Below are 11,128 nucleotides of genomic sequence, written 5' to 3' on the forward strand. Positions count from 1 at the left end.
CCTAAATCCTATAACTTATGTCTCATCGGTATCAAGAGGAGACGAGCATTGCACGAGGAGTAGAGAAGCAGCTGGACATGAAGACGGACGTCAAGATGGACGTGAAGCTGGACATGGAGCTGGACATGAAGATATCTCATGGTCGCGCGAGGGAGGAGCGGGAGGAAGGCGCGAGAGGAGAAGACGACGTCCAGGCCGGTCCAGCACCCAGTTAGACCGGCCTCCGGACCGGCCCGCCGGTCCTGGCCCGGTTGACCGGGCGCCAACCGGATGGGATTTATCGTACCGGGCAAAACCGGATTTTTGCGAACTTTCCGGTTTGCCGCCCGGTTGACCGGGTTCTATGCCGAGCCGCCGGTCACAGCCGGTTGACCGGGTTCTATGCCAGGCAGCCCGGTCACTGGCCCGGTTGACCGGATTCCAGACCGGACCAGTCCGAGTCTGTCTCGACCAGATCTATTCTGGGTCGGTTTTCTTTGTATCTTTTCGACCAGAACTCGTCCCGGACGCCTATATAAGTGCCTTGGACGACCCCCTAGCTGTTTTAGACCATGTTTAAGATAAACCCTAGTTCATAGTTGTTTGCTAAGCAAAACTATTGTTCCCCAACTCTCCAATTCGTTGCGATCTGGAGTTTTATGCTACTGAAAGTTTGTGTGATCTGCTGTTCCATTGGGGATTAGAAGATTGCAATCTACCGCTTCGTGGTCGGCGGCTACGTGCGCAAGTGTGTGGAGTTGCGAATATCTTGTAGGGTTGAGAGCTGTTGCATTGGCATCAGGAATCAATCGAGAGACTTCGTCGGCGTCATACAAGTTATCCTCCTCATCATCATCGATTCCATCCGCTGCTACCATCGTGTGTTCATCACCACCCGTCGCTTACTGAGAAGATCGGGCAACCCCTTATCATATACAATGGGGTATTACCTTGCAGATGGCATATATCCAAAATGGGCAACATTTGTGAAGACCATACCATCTCCCCCAACCAGAAAGAAGAAACATTTTTCTCAAAGGCAAGAGGCGGTTAGAAAGGATGTGGAACGAGCCTTTGGAGTTCTGCAATCTCGTTTTGCCATTGTTCGAGGACCTGCGAAAGGATGGAAATGTAAAGAAATCGGTGATGTCATGAAAGCTTGTGTCATAATGCATAATATGATAGTTGAAGAGGAGCGACACACTGGTCGGCAAAACTACACTTATGAGGCAATGGGAGAAAGAGTCAAAGTATCTCGTACACATGCAGAAGAGTTGAGTGCTTTCATTCAGATGCATCAACAGATTAGAAATAAAGATGATCATTCTCAGCTTCAAAATGATCTAGTTGAGCACCTCTGGCAAAAGTTTGGACATGAGTGATGTAGTACGAGTTTGTAACAAATAATGAAGGTCAACCGGATGTTTGGTGGAGGCGAGCAGTGATCTCATCCTGCTTGTTCTTGTAGAATTGCTTTTGTGCAATGGTCATACCACTAGTGTCCATCAACATAATTTTTTCTTCAGCTTCAAATTGTATCCTTGCTGCCTCCCTCTCTTGCCGTGCATCCTCCCGCTCTTTTCGTGCATCCTCTCTCTCTTGCAATGCAAGCTGCTTCTCTTGCAATTCAAATGCTCGTGCGTAGCGAGCATTCTTTGCAGCCTCTTTGGTATCATCTTTCTCTATCTTTTGTGCCCACACAGTTTCTAATGATAGCTTGCAAGCAGTACTGATGTAGCCCCGCCTATCGACGACGCTACACCATGGCCACGGAATCCCCCAAGTGGACCGACAACCCGAACCTACGCGATACATGACAAGGTGAACCCTTTCCTCTCGATACTCGACCCCAACGCCCACTTGAATGGAATGCTACCTCATGCCAATTATGTGTCATTAGGTGCAAGTCTCATCAAGGACATGAGGAGGAGGAGGACACACCATTGTACAAGGGAGAAGGAAGAAGAAGAGAAGAAGAAGAGAGAAGGAAGAAGAAGAGAAGAAGAAGAGAGAAGGAAGAAGAAGGAAGAAGAAAAGAAGAAGAGGAAGTGGAGGCCGGAGCCTCCACCAAGGAGAGGCCGGAGCCTCCAGGGCCTCCATGGCCGGTGCCTCCACCTGGAGGTGGCCACGCGCGGGAGTGCCCCCAGGGCCGGTACTACCGGCCATGCATGGCCGGTACTACCGGGCAGAGCTGGCCGGCACCTCCAGGGCCAGGTTGCCATGCGGGAGAGGAGGGGGACCGGTACCCCAGGCCGGAGCCTCCACCCAGGGCCTGGCCGGTACCTCCGGCCATGGTACCGGCCGAGGTACCGCTCAGGGGTCCGGGTACACTGGATGTTTCAACCCGACTTTGGTGCATTTCCGGTACCATGGCCGGTACCTCCGGTCGGGGTACCGCCCGCACGCGAAATAGCCCAATCTGAACCGTCCCTCTTCATCTGTGTGGCTGTAACTTATTTATCCCTTTTTGCCTAAACTACCCCAGCTCGAATTTGGCTATATGTATCTCTTGTGCTGCTCACTTCTAGGGTTAGACAAGATTTGGCTTAGAATAGATTTTGAGCTTTGTCTCCCTAGGGTATCATCCCTCTGTAATCAAGGCCACCCTTGTTGTTGATTGGATTTGTGAGTGAGATTCTAGTGTGGTGCACTCTCTCTCCCTCACCGATTTCCGTCTCCAACACCGGTCTCTCACCTCGGAATTCTACCGCGGTCTCTTCCGTGGGTGATTCTATTCGGCGTGGTCCATCGAGCCACGAGGGTAAACATCGATTGTATCGGGTTGGTGTGCGTGCGTGTGTCCCCGTGTTCATCGTGTTCATCGCGTTCGTCGTGTTCTTCGTGTTCTTCCTCTTTTCCCCTTTCGTTTCCGGGTCAATTCGCAAGATCGGGCCACAAACGGGGTCTTAAACCTCATCATATGGTATCAGCAGCCTTTGGTTTCCGCGAATTTGACCCCCCACCCACCCAATTTCGTTTCTAAAATTTTTCCCAAAAAATCCCCAAAAAATAGCCCCAATTTGCCTTTTGATGGATCTGCGATTTCGTTGCATTTTGAGTGGTTTTGGTCCATGGATTTGGTGTCTCTAGTGTTGATCTACTATTTCCCCCACTTTTTAGCCTCCAATTCCATCAATTTTCGAGTTTGGATCAATTTGGTTTGGATTTGGGGAAGAACAGGAGAGAGAAAGCTGTGCACGCGTGAGCTGCCAAGGAAGAAGAGGCACGAGCGGTACCTCCGGGTGGAGGCTCCACCCGTGCACGAGCGGTACCTCCGGGTGGAGGCTCCACCCGTGCACGAGCGGTACCTCCGGGTGGAGGCTCCACCCTCCACTACCGCCCATCCTCCCCAAGGCCGACCACCACCACCATCTCCACCCCACCTCCGCCGACCACCACCACTACTCTCCGCAGCCGGCAAGCACCGCCACCCCCCTTCATCGTCGGCAAACACCGCCACCCCCCTAAATCACCGGCAAGCACCGCCACCCTCCCAAACCATCGGGAAACACCGCCGCGGCAAACAACCACCACCGCCGCCACCGCAAGCTCACCGATACCGCCATCGGCATACCACCGGCAAGCATCGCCGCTGCCCCACCATCACCGCCGCCGCCGCTAGCTCTCCGATATCACCACCGGCATACCACCGCCATCGACGCCAAGCTACTTTGACCCTTTTCTTCCGCTAACTTGTGTTTGCTTGTTCCGGTTTGAGTGCCTTGTTTGTGAAACTAACCCGCAGCTCCGAAGCAAGCGACGACATCCTCGGCACCCCGGACTTGCAACCGTACTCTTGACATCACCGCCATCATCGCAAGTTGTGTGTTCCGACACCGCCTAACATTTTCATCTAGGTATAACTTGCTCCTCACCTTGTAACCCCTCTTCTTTTGCGATCTATCCTATCGAGCATTGCTTATTGAGTGTTGCGAGACATTGCACGTGGCCCCGCATTGTGAGGTGTGTGTGTCGTGTTGAGTAAAGCATCCAAGCAAACACTCGTGTGGCAAGATAGCAAAAGCGAGGCTAACGCTAACATAGTGCGTGAAAAAGCCCCAAAAACACAAAAAGAGTGCGAGTAGCACCATACTTCCATACATCCATACATCCATATACCCATACATACAAAAGTGTGCAAGTGCCACCAAAGATACAAACGAGTGCAAGTGCCACCATATACAAAAGAGAAAAAGCTTTTAAGCAAAGAGAGATAAGAGAAGAGAGGCCGCGTGTGAATCTTGTTGTCTCTTCATTTGCAACCAAAGCTTTGATCTCTTCTTGTGTTAGTGTGACACCGAGCACCCTTGCTTAAGGGCTTCTTACACTTTTCCGCTCATTCCTTGGTCGCACTAACCCCGTTCATCTCGTGTGTGCGTTCCATATCTTTTCCGTGTTTATAGTGATCTTCGCTTTGACATTTGAATTTTTGGATTTCACCCACTCTTGACAACATACTTGATTTCGGATTTCGTCCTTTGGCTTTCCACCATACTCACCTAACACCATATTTGCTAGCTTTTGCGTGTGTTTTTGTGTGAGTGCCCGATACAATTGATTTTGACCTCGGCTTGTTGGATCGCCCCGATCTTATCATACCACGGTAAGATTGCGAGGTAGTGTTCTTCCACTAACATACACCATATACATACCATCGTGCTAACATGGATAGCGAAGATGAGGATACGGAGGAGTACACGGAGCACTCCGAGGAGGGCACCTCCTCAAGCACCGCGGATGTGGAGGAACATGTGGAGCTCTACACCGACTATGGCTCCGCGAGCATCGCCAACATGACCGACATCGAGGAGCTCTACACCGACTTTGGCTCCGCGAGCATCACCGACATGACCGACATCGAGGAGCTCTACATCGACAATAGCTCCTCAAGCATGGACGACATGGTGGAGCAACGCCACGACTACGACATCGACGACATGGCGGAGCAACACCACGAGTACGACATCGACGACTTGGTGGAGCAACGCCACGCCTACGACATCGACACCACGGCGGAACCTCACCTAGTCTCCACAAGGAGCAACGACGATGCTCCCAAGTACCACCACTTGGCCATTGGAGCTACATATGAAGATGGAGGACCTCCACGATGGCACCATCATATGGATCATCAAGAGCGTCCCCAACATGATCGCCATCGACACACTTCTTCGAGCTCCACGAGGCGCCACCATGAGAGTGCTTATGCACAAGATCGTCGATCTCAAGTACACCATATGGAGCATCAAGAGCGTCTTCAACATGATCGTCACCGACACTCTTCTCCAAGCTCCACAAGGCGCCACAAGCAACATGCCAAGTCGCATGAGCCATCATCTAGGCATGGCAAGGACCGTCATCGACTCACACCATCTCATGATAGTCGTCGACCACTACCACCTCATGGTCTACATCGACATACGTCACCACATGAGCTTCTCCGCCACAAGCCACTTCATGATCGCCATCGACCAACATCCCCCAAGGATCTTCGACGACACTCATCAAGTCATGGTGATGAAGCACGACGACGAGAGCCTCATATGGCCACTTCCGCCTCTTGCGCCACCACCACAATGGCCCCTAGCTCATCACATGCCTATGGACTCCGATGCTACAAGTGCAAGCAACAAGGCCACCGCCCACGGGAATGTCCCAATCTCCTATGTGAGGTGTGCAAGGCCAAGGGTCACGTGGCATGGCAATGCACAACGCCAAGCGCCAAGACGCTCTACTTCGACGAGCTACAAGGCCAAGCCACCAAGAAGCCTACGGCGCCCACACTTCAAGATGAAGACCTCCAAGGCCATCGCAAGGATAATGTGGATCCGAGCCTAGCTCTCCACAACACTACGGCGCTACCGATGGAGGACGACTTGGGAGGCGATGGAGTTGAGATGGTTGAGCATGGGATTTTCCCTTCCACCAAGGAGGCGCATGGAGATGAGAAAGTCGAGCCTACTCCCCTATGCTTCATTGATGAGTTGGTACCAATCCCATGTGAGAATGAGAGCCACTTAGCCCACTTGAGTGAGAGTGATAGTGAGTTGAGTGACTCCCACCCCATATGTGAGTTTGAGTGCTTCCGTTTGGAGGACATGAGTGATACACAAAGTGAGTTGCGAGAGGTAGATGATAGGTCCATGGAGGACATCGCATTTGCTAACACGTTAACCTCTCCCTCGTTTGTGTCTTCTTATGTTGCACTAGGTTCCACGGAAGATGAGTTCCCGCTCATGGAGAAGATGTACATGGTGCATGAAGACGATGATATCTCACCATGCTTGCTCCAAGATGGATATGTCGACCACATGGATCCTCCTACTTCCACAACACCTACATCAAATGAGTCGGCCTTCAAAGGTAACAACATAGGTGTTGATGATGCCATGATCCCACTAGTGGACATGATGACTTATGAGTGCATGCATGATCTTGATGATACATTTGCTACGTCACATGCTACTTTCACTTTCCCATGTGATGCTTTGCTTGATAATATTGTTGATCATGTGGAAGTGAATGTTTGTGATACCATGACCATGCCATGCTATGAGAGCTTCAATTTTTCCACCATTGCTTGCAATATGCCGACCACTTGCTCTTTACCATGTATTGCTTGCAATGATAATGACAAGGATGATATTAGCTTCCGCATGCTTTGCCCAAAATGTTTGCACTACTCCATGATCGTTGCATCCAAGATTGTGAACAATTCCCCTTTCTTATGCTTGGTATGCAAACATGCTTATTTCATTGTCAACGAGATGGCCCCCATAGCCTTCTCCATTTTTGATGATCATGAGTTGCCACATGCCATGAATGCACCTTCTTACCATTTGCACTATCGCCATGCATTTCATACTATCTTGCTCGACACTCATGGTGATGTGCACAAGTCTTGGAACATCATGATGGATGATGTGTTCCTCTACCATGCACATACGCTCTTTGTTTTGCTCATTCCATGTGTAGGTACCCGACCATCAACTTCCACCGCTACGGAGCATGAGCTCACAAAACGCGCAATTGAGAGCTACCCCAACACGGACGAGATATATGATCCAACCCATGGGATTCACGCCAAAGGGTATGTTCCCAAACGCCTTCGCCCTCGTGTGTTTCCGGCTTGTCTTGTCGAGCTTCCGGTTTGGACCAATGCCTCGTCACCTCTTTTGCTTCTTATGCAACATATCTTGACACATCTTGTTGGCACAATGATTGTTGTATGTCTTGATGCTTTCATCATACACTCCGAGATTCTCAAGGACCATGTCGTACATGTGAGAGATACCTTATGCATCTTGTGCCCCATGTCACACAAAATGTTGCCCTTCTTTGGATTTTTCATTTCATCTTTGGCATTTGCATTGGATTCCTTGACACTTGCGGATACCCATACTAGGCTCACGCCAACCATACTTTCCCAAGCTACAAGTTTCCACCGCTTTGCCATTGCACATAACAATTTTGCCCCAAATTTTGCCGCCGACACTTGCCTTTTGCTTGTTCCACTTGTTTGGGACAATGCTACACCACACATTTTTGACACCTTACAACTCTTACATGCACAAATTTTTGCCCTTCCAAATTTTGGATACATCGACACACTTTTGTTTCCCATTTTTTCCAAATGCCTCTTGGAGAAACGACTTGATGCTTCGTATTGGATTGAGAGCCTCTTATTCGCCGATCACGAAATTGGCATCCACGAGCTTTCCATTTGCAACTCATTTTTCCCCAAGTTCTTCTTCGACCGCGACTTTATCCCTCTACCACAACATGGGAGAGTCGTCATGGACTACACCGTCGGTGAGAAAGAACAAGAGTCGAGGACGACTCTTCCCCAAGGGGGGGGAGATGATGTAGCCCCGCCTATCGACGACGCTACACCATGGCCACGGAATCCCCCAAGTGGACCGACAACCCGAACCTACGCGATACATGACAAGGTGAACCCTTTCCTCTCGATACTCGACCCCAACGCCCACTTGAATGGAATGCTACCTCATGCCAATTATGTGTCATTAGGTGCAAGTCTCATCAAGGACATGAGGAGGAGGAGGACACACCATTGTACAAGGGAGAAGGAAGAAGAAGAGAAGAAGAAGAGAGAAGGAAGAAGAAGAGAAGAAGAAGAGAGAAGGAAGAAGAAGGAAGAAGAAAAGAAGAAGAGGAAGTGGAGGCCGGAGCCTCCACCAAGGAGAGGCCGGAGCCTCCAGGGCCTCCATGGCCGGTGCCTCCACCTGGAGGTGGCCACGCGCGGGAGTGCCCCCAGGGCCGGTACTACCGGCCATGCATGGCCGGTACTACCGGGCAGAGCTGGCCGGCACCTCCAGGGCCAGGTTGCCATGCGGGAGAGGAGGGGGACCGGTACCCCAGGCCGGAGCCTCCACCCAGGGCCTGGCCGGTACCTCCGGCCATGGTACCGGCCGAGGTACCGCTCAGGGGTCCGGGTACACTGGATGTTTCAACCCGACTTTGGTGCATTTCCGGTACCATGGCCGGTACCTCCGGTCGGGGTACCGCCCGCACGCGAAATAGCCCAATCTGAACCGTCCCTCTTCATCTGTGTGGCTGTAACTTATTTATCCCTTTTTGCCTAAACTACCCCAGCTCGAATTTGGCTATATGTATCTCTTGTGCTGCTCACTTCTAGGGTTAGACAAGATTTGGCTTAGAATAGATTTTGAGCTTTGTCTCCCTAGGGTATCATCCCTCTGTAATCAAGGCCACCCTTGTTGTTGATTGGATTTGTGAGTGAGATTCTAGTGTGGTGCACTCTCTCTCCCTCACCGATTTCCGTCTCCAACACCGGTCTCTCACCTCGGAATTCTACCGCGGTCTCTTCCGTGGGTGATTCTATTCGGCGTGGTCCATCGAGCCACGAGGGTAAACATCGATTGTATCGGGTTGGTGTGCGTGCGTGTGTCCCCGTGTTCATCGTGTTCATCGCGTTCGTCGTGTTCTTCGTGTTCTTCCTCTTTTCCCCTTTCGTTTCCGGGTCAATTCGCAAGATCGGGCCACAAACGGGGTCTTAAACCTCATCAAGTACCATCGGATACATGAGCTTTACCTCTTCGTTCTTTTTCATACTTCGTACCAGGAGGTCTTTTCTCTTTTTCAAGAGCATCGGTACATACACCAAAATCTTCATCAGTGGAGGTGGTACCCGGACTTGCATCTGAGGTCTTCTTTTGTTTTTTCTTTGAACCCTGTTGTGTCTGCCACTTTGGATGCTTCTCAAACTCTATATAGCAATGCATTAGTGTAAATGGCTTGTTATTGGGATCCAAACTAATGTACATCTCTTCTGCATCTATTTTCTACAAAGAGAAATGCATTATTAGAACTTGCACACAACAGATATACTGAAATGCATTGTTAGAACTTGCACACAAATGAAGAAGATAGATGCATACCTTATCGTCGATAGTCCTTCCGCTTTCATCTTTGTTTATAATCTGCTGAAGATATCCACAGAACTTGCTAGTACTTGCTGAAATACCACCGAAACGGCAATTGAGTGCATTTGCATTACGCTCTGGCCATGATGGTTGCTTATGTGCCTTGTAGTATTCTGAAATTCTACCCCAGTAAGATTGTGAATTCTGATCTGTCCCGGTCACCGCATCTAAACTAGTGTTTGCCCATGCTTGTATCAACACCTTGTCCTCAACACTTGACCAATTTTTCCCTTTTGTTGAGGTTCCTTTTCTCGATTTTGGTTTTGCAGATGTACGAATATTTTGAGTTGGCATCCTCGCTTGTTCCCCGATTGGGCTACTATCTGGTGTACCACCCCAATGTGTGTCACCACCTACATTCAACATGTCCAGAAATGACGAGTTGTCCATTTGTGAGTTGATCTCATTTGAGAGGTCCATCTGTGAGTTGCTCAACTGTGACTTGTCCATCTATATGTTAAATAAACAACAAGTCAAAAATCAGTACAAACAAAGCAGTACCAGCAGTATCTACAAACAGCAGCAAATTTCAATTTCAATTTCAGTATACCAAACAGCAGTATATCTGTATATGCCCACCACAAAGCTTCAAAACTTCTGCAGCTATATTAAACCAAATCGATTGGAAGGGAAATACTATGACCAACAATTAGCAGTAGCACACGTGAAACAAGCGAGTAGCAGCGTGCCTTCTCTATGCTCTAGCACCATCTCATGGGCATCTGCTGCCTCCGTTCCACCTAGCAACAATCATCCCCTTCCCAGAAGTGCTGCCCTGCCTCCCCCTGCGCTCTCTCCTCTGCCTAGATCGAACGAATCCGGCGACAAAGGCCGCATCGGCGGCCAGGTCAAACGAATCCGGCGACAAAAGGTCGTGGTGGCGGCCAGATCAAACGAATCCGGCGACAAAGGCCGCGGCGGCGGCCAGATCGATCTCGTCCTGACCACGTGACGGCGGGTAGGCGCGCCGGCGAGCTATCCTCACCATCTCTCAGTCATTTGAGCAAGGGACAGGGCATACCTCGTGACGGCGGGTAGGCGCGCCGGCGAGCTCGCGGGAGTGGTGCCTCTCCAAGGATTCCGGACGGGGGCGGGAGGTAGCACTAGCGCGAGCGGTTGGTGTTTCGACGTCGTGGCTCGGTCGTCCAGGTTTGGACGATGGGTAGCAGTTTTGGGTGGTCGTCTAAATTTAGACCTCCGTTTAGACGAGTCGCTGGAGAGCCTTTTTTTCCTCACATCGTCTATACTTGTGTTGGACGACCATATACACCATCCACTAGAGATGCTCTAAGCTTTCACGAACATACCCTTTTTCGAGGATGTCTTGTATTTGGCGTTGGATCTCCTTTGTGTCTCCGGGGTTGGTGCGGTAGGCGGCTTGGTTTGGTAGAGGGGCACCCGGTATGAGGTCGATGCGGTGCTCAATTCCTCTAAGCGGTGGGAGTCCATGAGGAAGCTCGTCGGGGAAGACATCTTGGAACTCCTTCAAAAGAGACAACAAAGACGAAGGAATTGTTGTTAAGTTGTTAGTCTCCAAGGATGGCCCCTTGCAAATGAGCACATAGTGCAATATGGTGGATGGGTTGTGGTGCAATTCTCTCATCTCACTCTTGGTAGCTATGAGGACACTCTTCATCTCACTCATATATGGCTTGTGGCGCTCACTTTCTTTTTGATGGGTC

The 11,128-nt window shown here is 50.4% G+C and overlaps 1 long non-coding RNA gene and 1 other non-coding gene across 2 annotated transcripts; both read right to left on the bottom strand.

Annotated features, from left to right (window-relative positions):
• Nucleotides 1–911: 911 nt before the first annotated feature.
• Nucleotides 912–1,703, bottom strand: LOC127326064 (uncharacterized). The gene is made up of 2 exons (XR_007867561.1): nt 1,241–1,703; nt 912–1,092 (listed from the first exon to the last, which is right to left on the bottom strand). It is a non-coding gene; the product is annotated as an uncharacterized lncRNA (long non-coding RNA).
• A 7,332-nt stretch (nt 1,704–9,035) lies between these two features.
• On the bottom strand, nt 9,036–10,650 carry LOC127326080 (uncharacterized). Its single transcript, XR_011747192.1, has 3 exons — nt 10,468–10,650; nt 9,402–9,896; nt 9,036–9,305 (listed from the first exon to the last, which is right to left on the bottom strand). It is a non-coding gene; the product is annotated as an uncharacterized protein (transcript).
• Between the last annotated feature and the right edge of the window lie 478 nt (nt 10,651–11,128).

Source organism: Lolium perenne, chromosome 6, assembly GCF_019359855.2.
Source record: "Lolium perenne isolate Kyuss_39 chromosome 6, Kyuss_2.0, whole genome shotgun sequence".
NCBI lineage: Eukaryota > Viridiplantae > Streptophyta > Magnoliopsida > Poales > Poaceae > Lolium > Lolium perenne.